Source organism: Lepidochelys olivacea, assembly GCF_965140295.1.
Source record: "Lepidochelys olivacea isolate rLepOli2 genome assembly, chromosome: 4".
Classification (NCBI taxonomy): Eukaryota; Metazoa; Chordata; order Testudines; family Cheloniidae; genus Lepidochelys; species Lepidochelys olivacea.
Window position 1 is genome coordinate 97,634,493 of NC_140414.1, and position 12,534 is coordinate 97,647,026.

Sequence of the window (12,534 nt, forward strand, 5' to 3'; positions counted from 1 at the left end):
CTGCTGGGACGGGGAACGTGACCGCTTTTGCAGGGTCCCTTTGCTTTCCCCATCAGAAAGTAATTTTTCTACAGGGATGCAAAGAAATCTGTGGGGGACATGAATTCTGTGTGTGCACAGTGGCACAGAATTCCCCTAGAAGTAATGGTTGACCTCCTTATGGCAATACTAGGGTTACTATACATCTGTATTTTCCCGGACATGCCCGGCTTTTTGGTTCTTAAATCACCGTCTAAGAGGAATTTTTAAATATCTAAAAATGTCCGGGATTTTGCCATTATTATTTTTCCCCAAAGAAGAGTTGATCATTCAAGAAAGAGAGTGAATGTTGATCATTCGAGAAAGAAAGTGAATGTTGATCACTCGAGAGAGTGCCCGCTTTTCCCCCCTAGCTCCCTGCACTTGCACCGTGAAACAGCTGTTTAGTGTGGCGGGGAGGAGGGGGAACGTGGCGCGCTCAGGGGAGCAGGTGGGGCCAGGACGGGGATTTGGGGAAGGGGTTGGAATGGGGGCGGAGAAGGGGTGGTGTAGGGGCAGGGCCAGGGCAAGCAAATTTCCCCCCTCCCCTGTCGATTGTCCTCTTTTTTGAATGTTCAAATATGGTAATCCTAGGCAATACCTTTCTTCTGAGCCATAGATTATTATGCTAAAAATACATATACTGTATATACTATTTATCAGTTTAAGTTCATGGACTGATGGTTACCACTAAGACCAACATATTTACAGTCCAGAGTTTCGTATCAGTTCCCTTAATCAAAGCTGATCTCAGGAGAGCAGCTACAAAGAGAGAAATGGAGAGTTTAAGACTATTTTGGAACGCATATGATGCAATTTTTAATTCTGTGTATGGTACTTTGATATGAACATGGCAGTATTAGAAATGCAGCTGAATAGATGAAATAGACAAATAATTGTGTCAATATTTACAGAATGCTGGGTGGCCCTTCAATAAAGCCAGCTCAAAGTGAAGATGCAGCATTCAAAAGACGGTTCCACACACACATGTAAAGTGTCTCATGAATTCCCTTATATTTTTTTTCAGTCCCAGGCTTCGCACAAATTTTATATCCAACTAGTTACTGAAGAGAGGGAGGGAGCAGATAACTAAAGTGAAGCCAGTCATGGTCATCAAACACTCATCACTTTCCCTGGGTGAGAATGTGCCCCCCCCCCTTTTTTTTTTAAATTAAAGAAAGTTTTAGTGAAATCCTCATATTTTACTGCTTAAAATTTTCCTGGTGGGAATGGGGAATTTCCACACAAGTGCTAGTTGCACACTCGATTTGGCAAAATTTCTCCATTCTGTTACACCTGTTTTATGCAAGTGCAAGTCCAATGCAATCAGCAGAAACACAGCTGCATAAAATGGGTGTATGGACTAGAGAATCAGGCTTTCACTTCTGAACAGATTTAAGGCCTACATACCACCCACATAATGTCCTGGATCAAATGTTGACCCTCTGTGTGAAGTCTGAGTAAATGAGCTTTCAAAAGGAGATCTTTACAGGCTCAGAAGGGGGAAAGAATCCTCCCTACACAGATGCCTCTACAGTCCTCCATATGGAGGTTTCTGATTAAGGATCTCTGTAGTCATGGCCCATTAATCCCTCCCTGCTATACTACTATCTCTAGCCCCTCCTTTGTGGAGCCATGGAGCAAACCGTCACACAGCACTGCTCTGCAATATACAACAGTGTGGAGTTTTCTGTGTATCCTCTCCACAGCAGCAGAATTGCTGTCCTTATGCACTCATCCCAAATGGATTAAGATTTGCCCCAGAGTTCTGTTGGAAGGTAATACTATGTTTTTCCCAACAAGGAAAGGCATCCAGAAAATTTTTTAATATAAGTATTGTAATCTCCCTAGCCTCACCTCAGCCATCCAAAGTAAACAAGTAACTATACAACAAAAGAAAAACTTCTGTGCCAACTCGCAGTTCTGAGTGCAATTTGTGTAGGAGCAGCCTCCAAAGGAGTGGGAATAGGCAGGAGCCGACCACAGAAGCAGGCTTTAACACCAGCAGTCCAAAAACAAAAATAGATGTCAATCTCAGTACATGCTTGTAGCTTTTCTTGCAGTCTAGCTGTAGAAAAAACTCCATCTGCAGCATTTGTAATTCACAACTAAAGAACACTAAACATTTTTGTTCCATTTCAGAAACTTGCTAGGGTTTTGGTGCGTTGGGTACAAACCTGAGGTAATTCTTGACAACTAAGGCCCAGATACTCAACAGGTATTTAGGCACTTTTAACTCCTATTAATTTCAATAGAAGTTAGACGCCTAAATACTTTTGAGGATGTGGGCCCAATGGCCCAATCTTGCAAGATGCTCAGGCAGAGGTGAAGGACAATTAGCCCCTTAAAGGATCAAGTCCCAAATCTCCTAAGTATATGATAAATCAGACCTGTGAAAATCTGATTACACAGCAATAAATACTCCCAAATTTTTGATTCACTGGGGATAGCAAGCCCTGTCAGTACAACATGTTGTAAGTGGAGAGAAAGATAAACTTCACTAATGGTGCGCTAGCCCCATCAATACTTAGGCCCTCATCCAGGAAAGCATTTAAACATGTGCATAACTTAAACTCTTACACAGTTCCTTTGACACAAATGGGTTTACTCACATTTTAAGTTATGCACATGCTTGAATGCTTTGTAGACCATGCAGAGGAAGTATAGTGAGAATCTGTTCAAATAACTCACAAGGGTGTGTGGAAAGGTCTTCATCCTGCAATGTACTACAAATGGCTATCCTGGATGGATTAAGTCCGGGGGCCTCAAAATTCAATCTTTGAAGTCATATATAACACATGGCCTGTACAAGTTGGCCTTTGTTTGTAATTGCAGAAACATTATTGCCTGAAGTTGCTGGTTGCTAGCAAACTCAAACAAGAAGCAATTTATTATTTTTTTAGCCAGCCTTAAGTATGAGCAAATAGTATGATTGCGTGCCTTGTTTTTTTCCGCTTTAACACGGTAGGTAAGCTTATAGCTCCAACTTGCCCTGGGGCTCTTGCATGGTTGCCAATGTATAGTCTTCGTTGTCAGGAAGCTTTAAGTGCCTCATGATAAACTTCTTAATTTTGTTATGAAATGGCACAGCCAAAATGCATTCCAGAAGGTAGCCTAATGTAAAAATTATGGCACCACCTATAGATTACAAGAGATATTAAACTAGCAGAACTAGTTTTCCTCTCTAGCGTGTGCGTTAACTGTGAAAAACAATATTGAGCATCACGTTTAGAACTATTTTGGTGGTCTTTTGAAATATTTGAACACTGCCCTGTACATTTTACATGTAGTTATTTTATGCTATTTGGTCACTTGGGACACATTACAGTTCAAACACAGTATGTTCTAATCCATAAGCATACTTAAAGATCGTTCTAAGTAAAAGCAAATCTAAGCCTTTTGTTATTGCTGTTTGAAAAATCCCCATGGAAACTGTGTAACACTAGCTTTTAACAACCATTCTTTCTGACATGCTTTGTACTGCTTAAATAATAAGTGGATGTGAACTTAATTTGAATATTTTTATGGTCAACTATGGTACAGCAAGTCCCTTGGAAGATGCCATAATGGAGTTAATTGCTATATTTATTGTGTCTAAGATACAAATTAATACTAGCTTTGCTGAGAAAGGCGGAAAGGAGGCATAACTTTTAAAACACAAGTTGATGATCGAGACCATTTATATCTCAACCCATTGTAAAGTTTTAAAATTTGAACACAACATTTGGTATGTACACTGGTGCATTATTTCATACAGATTTGGCCGAATCCAATTAAATCAATGTAGTCACACTATGAGTGAATTTGGCTCACTAACTTCTGGGCTGAGGCATGTTTTCCTGAAGGCCCTGTGCCTATTTAATATTCAATATTCTAATAAGAGCCAAAGGGTCATAGCCATCATTATAAGTTGGATCAAACTGTAACACAGGTGACACCTTTCCCCCCAAGTTCCCTGAGATAACTCAGGTAAGTAGAGCTACACAACTTTGCTTGGTATAGAGTTTTTCACATAATCCCAAAATATTTTATGGAGTTAAATACTGTAACAAATGCTGATGCACAAGGAAGTCAAGTAAGCAAAGATTATGCCTGTGAAATTTAAGGTAGCAGCACTCTTATTTATACACACTTACATTCAAGAATTAACCTTTAACAACAATTCCTCCCTTGTAAATTGAACTCAATCACCGTCTCTTTTTCCAGGCTTAATTCTCTCACTAACCATTCTGCTTCAATAGGAGCTCTGTTTAAATAAGATCTGGCCCCTATAGAGGACACGGATTTGATGTAGCCGTGTATCTGCTCCATAGGTACAGTCATTTTTGCTACAATGTTTCCACACAGTACAAGCTCTTCATAATCTTTATTACAAGCAATTCAATAGCCTTCCCCTTTCTGTCATTTTCTGTGGCTTTTACCATTTAAAAAAAAAAAAAAACGTGTTAGGGCTTGTTTCCTTGTACCAGACGTCAGCGATCCTCTGTTGACCCAACCTCTAAGGCAGGGTCAGGTGCCCTGCTGAAAAATGCTAACTGATTCCTTATTCCTCACTGTGGCAGGTGTGGCTTGTTAACCCCACCCTGGATAGGATATAAGGGAGGTAGGCATGGCCCTGGAGGCAGAGGGAAGAGTCCTACAAGAACAACCAGGCCCGGGGAGAAAGCTTTGGCTAAATTCATGTTTTTATTGTTAATAGTTGCATTGTTATCAAAGGAAGAGGACAAATTAGACACTAATACAGCATGTCAGACTGCTTGGAGCAGTGTGGGAATGTGATTGGGAGACAGGCCAGTCCTTGCTTACAGACAGCCCCCCAACCTGAAGCAAATACTCACCAGCAACCACACACCGCACAACAAAACCACTAACCCAGGAACCTATCCTTGCAAAAAAGCCCGTTGCCTACTGTGTCCATATATCTATTCAGGGGACACCATCATAGGGCCTAATCACATCAGCCACACTATCAGAGGCTCGTTCACCTGCACATCTACCAATGTGATATATGCCATTATGTGCCAGCAATGCCCCTCTGCCATGTACATTGGCCAAACTGGACAGTCTCTACGTAAAAGAATAAATGGACACAAATCAGACATCAAGAATTATAAGATTCAAAAACCAATCGGAGAACACTTCAATCTCTTTGGTCACTCGATTACAGACCTAAAAGTGGCAATTCTTCAACAAAAAAAACTTCAAAAACAGATTCCAACGAGAGACTGCTGAATTGGAATTAATTTGCAAACTGGATACAACTAACTTAGGCTTGAATAAAGACTGGGAGTGGATGGGTCATTACACAAAGTAAAACTATTTCCCCATGTTTATTTCCCCCCACACTGTTCCTCACATGTTCTTGTCAACTGCTGGAAATGGCCCACCTTGATTATCACTACAAAAGGTTCCTTCCCCCCTCCCCCCGCTGGTAATAGCTCACCTTAAGCGATCACTCTGGTTACAGTGTGTATGGTAACACCCATTGTTTCATGTTCTCTGTTTATATAAATCTCCCCACTGTATTTTCCACTGCATGCATCTGAGGAAGTGAGCTGTAGCTCACGAAAGCTTATGCTCAAATAAATTTGTTAGTCTCTAAACTGCCACAAGTCCTCCTTTGCTCATTTTCTTCAACTCTATACCTTTTCCATGTCATTCTTTTTGCTGTTGCTCAGAAAATCCCTTGGTGCTGCTAATTCTCCTTTCCATCCACATAAAATATTCTGCTCCAGGCCTGGTTCTGAGAGTCAGATCAATTATATCTTCCTGTGAAGAATGTAATAATCTTATAAAACTACCTACTGTTCCTTATATCAATTTACTGGGCTATATACAGGAGTAAGACCATGTATATACCTGCTTCCAGTTCATCATGTTCTCCTGCCTGGGTGTGACCACTGAAATATGCATGTTCCCAGTATGTAAATATAGGTGCAGCTATGGGACAAACTTCAAAGCAGCTCACATCCTAGACCCATTTGAAACTCATTAAACTGGCACAAATCCATATTTAAATAGAAATGAAAATAAAAGGGTTTTTCACCCCCATGTAGTCTTCACTGTGATCCTAAAATGCCTATAGTGATGGTGGGGGCTGGGGCAAATTTTGCTCCTAGTTACATGGATGTAACTCCCATGATTCAGTAGTATGCCTCTAGATTTACATCAGCAAAAGTGAGAGCAGGATTTCTAAAGAACCAGCTGTAAACCAAAAATGTCAGCAGTGACCCCCAGGGAAAGGAGCAGTAGTTGAAAATACCCATTTAAAACAAAATTATCTTAAAAAGTTACAAATACATTTTCAGATTTGTTTAATGCTTTAAATTTGAATGTACAAATACCTGTCTCACAGGTGAATTCCAATATACAACTATTATATTAATTGACATGCATTTTAATTTACACAATGCATCGGAAGTGCCTACTGGGCAACACACTGGGGCAGTTAAACACTTATTTACCATGGTTACTTTGCTCCCTTTACATGCCTTATGGTCAAAGACCCACAGTAGATAATCCAAGACAATATCATTGAAGTTGCGAAATGCAACTGATGCAAAATGGCTATCACCGATGTTCATTTGGGGAGGAGGGAAGGTCAAGTTGTGTAGTAGAGTAACACTCACTATTGGTAAGATCTTTGTTCTCCCTTCTGTCATTTATACCTGTGGTTTCTCCAAGTTCCTCTGGTTCTCCCTGATCTTTCAGAAGATTAATGAATGCCTGACCTGACACATCCCAATGCTTGCATAAGTCAGGGGCTATTTTTATTTACAGGGAATATGGTTATAAGCTGTCTCATCCTAGTAGAAGAGATTTCTGTTTATTATCTGTTCTTAAGAAAAATGATGCCACTGACATGTTTAATAAGTGCCCTTGTAATGTGAATTTGGTACAAAATTCTGCATTCACTGCCCTATTTAACAATTATGGTACCATCAGCAAAGTATTAACAAAAATCCACACTACTCCACCAAGTCTGATTGGAAGAAACAGATGGAGAAAATCCTCACCACCCATTCATTTTCATTCCTGTGTTCTGAGCTTCTGAAAAAGAGTTTTAAAAAATGGCAACATAACACTTAACATTCCCCGCTGGAATAATGTATTTATGGGCACATAAAATTATGAGGGCTGTCACGTGATTAAAAAAAATAAACTGTTAAACAATAATCAAATACAAAAATATTTAAATAAATGGTATTTTTTTACATTTTAAAATATATTGATTTCAATTACACAGAATACAAAGTGTACAGTGCTCAGTTTATATTTATTTTTGATTACAAATATTTGCACTGTAAAAAACAAACAGTATTTTTCAATTCCCCCCTTGCAAGTACTGTAGTGCAATCTCTTTATCATGAAAGTTGAATTTACAAATGTAGAATTATGAAAAAAACCTTTCATTAAAAAATAAAAAACAATGTAAAACTTTAAAACCTACAAGTCCACTCAGTCCTAATTCTTGTTCAGCCAATCACTCAAACAATTTTGTTTATATTTGCATGAGATAATGCTGCCTGCTTCTTGTTTACAATGTCACCTGAAACTGAGAACAGGTGTTCACATGGCATTGTTGTAGCCCGCGTTGCAAGATATTTATGTGCCATATGCGTTAAAGATTTATATGTCCCTTCATGCTTCAACCACCATTCTAGAGGACATGCATCCATGCTAATGAGGGGCTCTGCTCGATAATGATCCAAAGCAGGGTGGACCGACACATGTTCATTTTCATCACCTGAGCCAGATGCCACCAGCAGAAGGTTGATTGTCTTTATGGTGATTTGGGTTCTGTAGTTTCCGCCTCGGAGTGCTGCTCTTTTAAGATTTCTCAAAGTATGCTCCACTCCTAGTCCCTCTCAGATTTTGGAAGACGCTTCAGATTCTTAAACCTTCGAGTGCGGTAGCTATCTTTAGAAATCTCACATTGGTACCTTCTTTGAATTTTGTCCTATCTGCAGTGAAAGTGTTCTTAAAACAAACATATGCTGGGTCATCATCTGAGACTACTACAATATGAAATATATGGCAGAATGTGTGTAAAACAGAGCAGGGGACATACAATTCTCCCCCAAGGAGTTCAGTCCCAAATTTAATTAACATATTTTTTTAATTGAGTGTCATCAGCATGGAAGCATGTCCTCTGGAACGAAGGCTGAAGCATGAAGGGGCATACGAACATTTAGCATGTCTGTAAATACTTTGCAATGCTAGCTACAAAAGTGCCATGCGAATGCCTGTTCTCACTTTCAGGTGACATTGTAAATAAGAAGCAGGCAGCATTATGTCCCATAAATGCAAACAAACTTGTCTTTGCGCTTGGCTGAACAAGAACTAGGATTTGTAGGCTCTGAAGTTTTACATTGTTTTGTTTTCGAGTGTAGTTATGTAACCAAAAAAAACCCCTATATTAAGTTGCACTTTCACAATAAATAGATTACACTACAGTGCTCGTATGAGGTGAACTGAAAAATACTATTTCTTTTATCATTTTTAGAACACAAATATTTGCAGTAAAAATAATATAAAGGAGCACAGTAAACTTCATATTCTGTGTTGTAACTGAAATCAATACATTTTAAAATCCAAAACATCCAAAATCTTAAAACATCCAAAAATATTTAATAAATTTCACATGGTATTCTATTGCTTAATTGTGCGATTAAAACTGTGATTAATCATGATTAATTTTTTTGAGTTAATCACGAGTTAACTGCGATCAATTAACAGCCCTAAAAATTATCTTTAAAAGTAGCTAGATGAAAGCTTGGTGTAATGGACTGCAAGAAGATTTGAGGTTTGTGTGTGGATTTTGTGGCATAGGCATTTGAGACTGCCCAGATAAGATTTGTTTCCATAAATGACAAACAGAGACCTTCCTCTTCCCTGGATGGTGACTAATGCCTAGTTTTCATGGAGATCCTTTTGAGTTTCTTTTGTCCCAGTTAGGCACAATGGAGCTCAGAATACAAGGCCGAGAAAATCTAGACTTATCTTTAATAGAGATGGTCCAGATCTGTACAGCCCCAAAATTTAGATCCAGATCCAAATTTTATAGCTAGCTCTTCTTTCTATTATGGGCTGAACTTAAATCCAGACCAAACATCAGCTAAATTTTGGGGAAACATGGGTCTATCTGAACTCTGAGGCATGGGTCAAAGTCTAGTCTTTTCCCCTTACCACAGTGAGACTCTGTTCTGATTGACTGCTCTCTTCTGAGAAATTCTTAATTCTATTATCCCAAAATAAATACACAGAATCTCAGCTTACTCATTAGCCTCCCTCCTGACCCATTCACGATGTGCCTTTTACTGATGTTTCTTTTTTAATTTCATTTGAGATGGTTTTCTGCTTATTTTACGTTTGAGCCCGGTTTCAGATGTCTCAAAGAAAAACAGCTTCACACCCCTTCCTAAAACATTGTGGAAAACAGGTTTTTCATGGATAACAGTCGACTTAAGGAGCTCCTCCCCACAGCGAATGCTGATCCCTGTTTGTGGAGAGGAGACTGGCTCAAAGCACACCCGTCAGTGTTGTGTTTGGCAGTGAGAAAGCAAGGGAGAGAGGTGACAAATCCCTCCTATTCCCAACCAGCCAAGTGTAGAGTAATACACACGTCTATGCTTTGAAGCATCTTGTTCTAAGCTCTGTCTCATTTTACCTATATGTAGTTTATCAGCTAATAAGTACACATTTAGACTGTAATAACTGGATAATTTATTTGAGGCCTCAAACAGGGTTTTGACTTCACTGGGAACAGGCTCAGACCCTTTTTTTGGAACCTGTCAGGACTGTCTTTTGTGACTCTAAAATTTTAAGAGTGTTACAGACTGGCCCACTACTGCAGTGTATGGTCACCAGTCTGTTGCAAGTGGACTCAGTCACTGGCTTCCACATGCTTCCAAGCTAAATGGTCAGAATCTAGTCACTGTTTTTAGTTTTGGGACTATAGGACACATTCCCAGACTCAAATCTTTTGAGACCCCTTTTTTGGGATGCGGGACATTGTCACGGAGTCCCTGGGCGATGCTCTGGAACTGCTCCCCATGAAGCCAGTCAGGACTCTGGGGAAGTCTCCTTTCTGTGAGCAGCCTGTCTTCAGGACACAAAGCTCACACAGTTTCCACCTTCCTGGGTCTGACCGCAGATCATTCAGCATCCTCTGCCCCTCCGTGCGCTTCCCCCAGCGAGTCTGCCCAGGCGGGGTCTTGGGGAAGCCAGAGGGTCCTGCACACAAACTCCACAGTCAGACGTGACTCTCAGCCAGCCAGTAAAACAGAGGTTTATTAGACAACAGGAACATGGTCTAAAACAGAGCTTGCAGGTGCACAGAACAGGACCCCTCAGCTGGGTCCATTTTGGGGGGCAGTGAGCCAGACAACCACGTCTGCACTTCACTCCATGTCCCAGTCAGCCCCAAACTGACACTCTCTCCAGCCGCTCCTCCTCTGGGCTTTGTCCCTTTCCCGGGCCAGGAGGGCACCTGATTCCTTTGTTCTCCAACCCCTTTAGCTCTCACCTTGCGGGTCTATCTGGGTCCTTGCGGGGGGGGGGGGGCGGCCCAGGCCTTTGTCCAGGCCATCAGTTGCCAGGAAACAGGGTGTTGGCCATTCTCTGTGTCCAGACCCCTGCACACACCTGCCCTCTAGGGCTCTGCAACGATCATACACCCTTATCCCACAACCTTAGATACTTAAGAATTGCATAGGGGAAAGTGAGGCACCCGCACACTATTCAGGGGAAACATTAAGAACAGTCCCACTTCGTCACAGACGTCATCAACTAGCCATTCTGCACCCCAAAAATCAGTGTCAGACCTCCCTAGCCAACCCAGTCACTTACACATGGTCCCTCAGAGCTCCATCTAAGCTCCGGGCTCTCTGGGCTTATTAGTTTAACTCCTTTGGGGACAATGTGGCAGAAAAGCAAGGGCCATCTGCTTAGTAAAGAATTTCCTAACCACTGTGACTTCCCTTTTAAAGCACTTGAGAGTTACAGATGTGTGAAAATAACAAAAGTCCTGAGACACCCCCTCCCCAGTCTGATCTCACTGCTGCTGTGAGCCTGAAGTTTGTCAGCATTTCCTCCTACATTCTGTCTCCAGCACGTCCTTCTGACATGTAGGATGTGGCCCCTTGCACAGAGCAGAACCACACTCTTAAATTGGGCCTCGGGCTACGTAAACACTACAGCTTACACTGGTATAAGTTATGTCACATAGGGTGTGAATAAGCCAACCACGAGTGACGTAAGTTACACCAACCTACCTACGGGTGTGGACAACGCTATGTCGATGGGAGAGCGTCTCCTGCCAACATAGCTACAGCCTCTTGGGGAGTAATGAAGCCGATGGGAGACGCAGCTGCACCACTGTAAGCTCTGAAGTGTAGCCATAACTCAGTCTCTGTGCCATGTGCTCGCACTGAGAAACCTCCAGAGCCACCATTCATGCTTCCCTCCTCCCCCCAGTGCAGGAAAAACATTGACTGTCTAGCTGTTGCTGGCCACTCCCACGAAACAAACTCAATGGCCTTAGACTGCAGTCCTTACGGCCCTCCGTGATCAGTGAAGCAAGTGGAATCCCTTTGCCACCGGTACGGGCCACCCCCAGCCCCCCACAGGGGGCACGTGACTCCTCCCTGACCTCAGCCCGGGGCCCCCACGCTCTCCCCGTCCCCTCCCCATGATCCACCCCCTTACCTGGGGAGGGGGGGCTCTGTCCTCCCGCCGCTGCGCTGGAGACGTTGGTCTCGCAGCGGCACAAGGAGCAGAACCGCCCCCAGCCCTTCCGTGCAGGGGCTCCTCCATCCGTACAGCAGCCAGCCCCACCGGGCGACAGGGCTGGGGGCGCTGCAGCAGCCGCACCGCAGGAGCCGCCGGCACGGGGCCGCCCGGTGGACCCACGTTCTGCTCCTTTCCCGGCTGCGGGTCTTAGGCAAGGAGCAGAAACGCCAGCAGCTCCTCCGGCAGCTGTACCGCCCCCAGCCCTGGCCGCCGGTGGGGCTGCTGCTGGGAGCTGGGGAGAGGCAGCTGCGTGGAAGGGCAGGCGGTGGGGCTGGGGTTTGCTCCGTGCCCCACTGGGAGCGGCAGCGGGGAAAGGAGCACAACACCGACAGCCCCTGTACTGCTCCAGCCCTGCCCCCCAGCCCCGGCCCTCCGGCGGGGCTGCTGTACGGAGGGAGGAGACCCTGCGTGGAAGGGTCTAGAAGGAACTAGAAGAACAGAAATGGGACACTGACAGGAAAGGAAAAGAGAAGGCAGGTGGCCTGAGGCTGAAGGGAAGAGACCATGGAGGGAGGAAAGTGGACTGACTTCCATTGAATTGGATTGAAATGACTTATAGCACCCGTGCTAGTCCAGGTCTGCATCAGTAATACATGAAGAGTGAGAGGGAACCACCAAATTCATTTTCACACATGGTCTAAGGCAAGATGTGCACCCAGCTCTCCAGAGGTGAAAGCTCTAAGCTACTGCACCACCCTATCCTTTGGTGTAGAAGAAGCACAA

General features: G+C 43.0%; 1 long non-coding RNA gene across 1 annotated transcript in view; it reads right to left on the minus strand.

Moving 5' to 3' along the window:
- Positions 1–12,113, minus strand: part of LOC311519539 — a 42,278-nt gene extending 30,165 nt beyond the window's left edge. The window contains exon 1 of the long non-coding RNA XR_014711299.1: positions 11,728–12,113. This is a non-coding gene — a long non-coding RNA (uncharacterized lncRNA). The remainder of the gene's footprint in view (positions 1–11,727) is intronic.
- Positions 12,114–12,534: the final 421 nt, after the last annotated feature.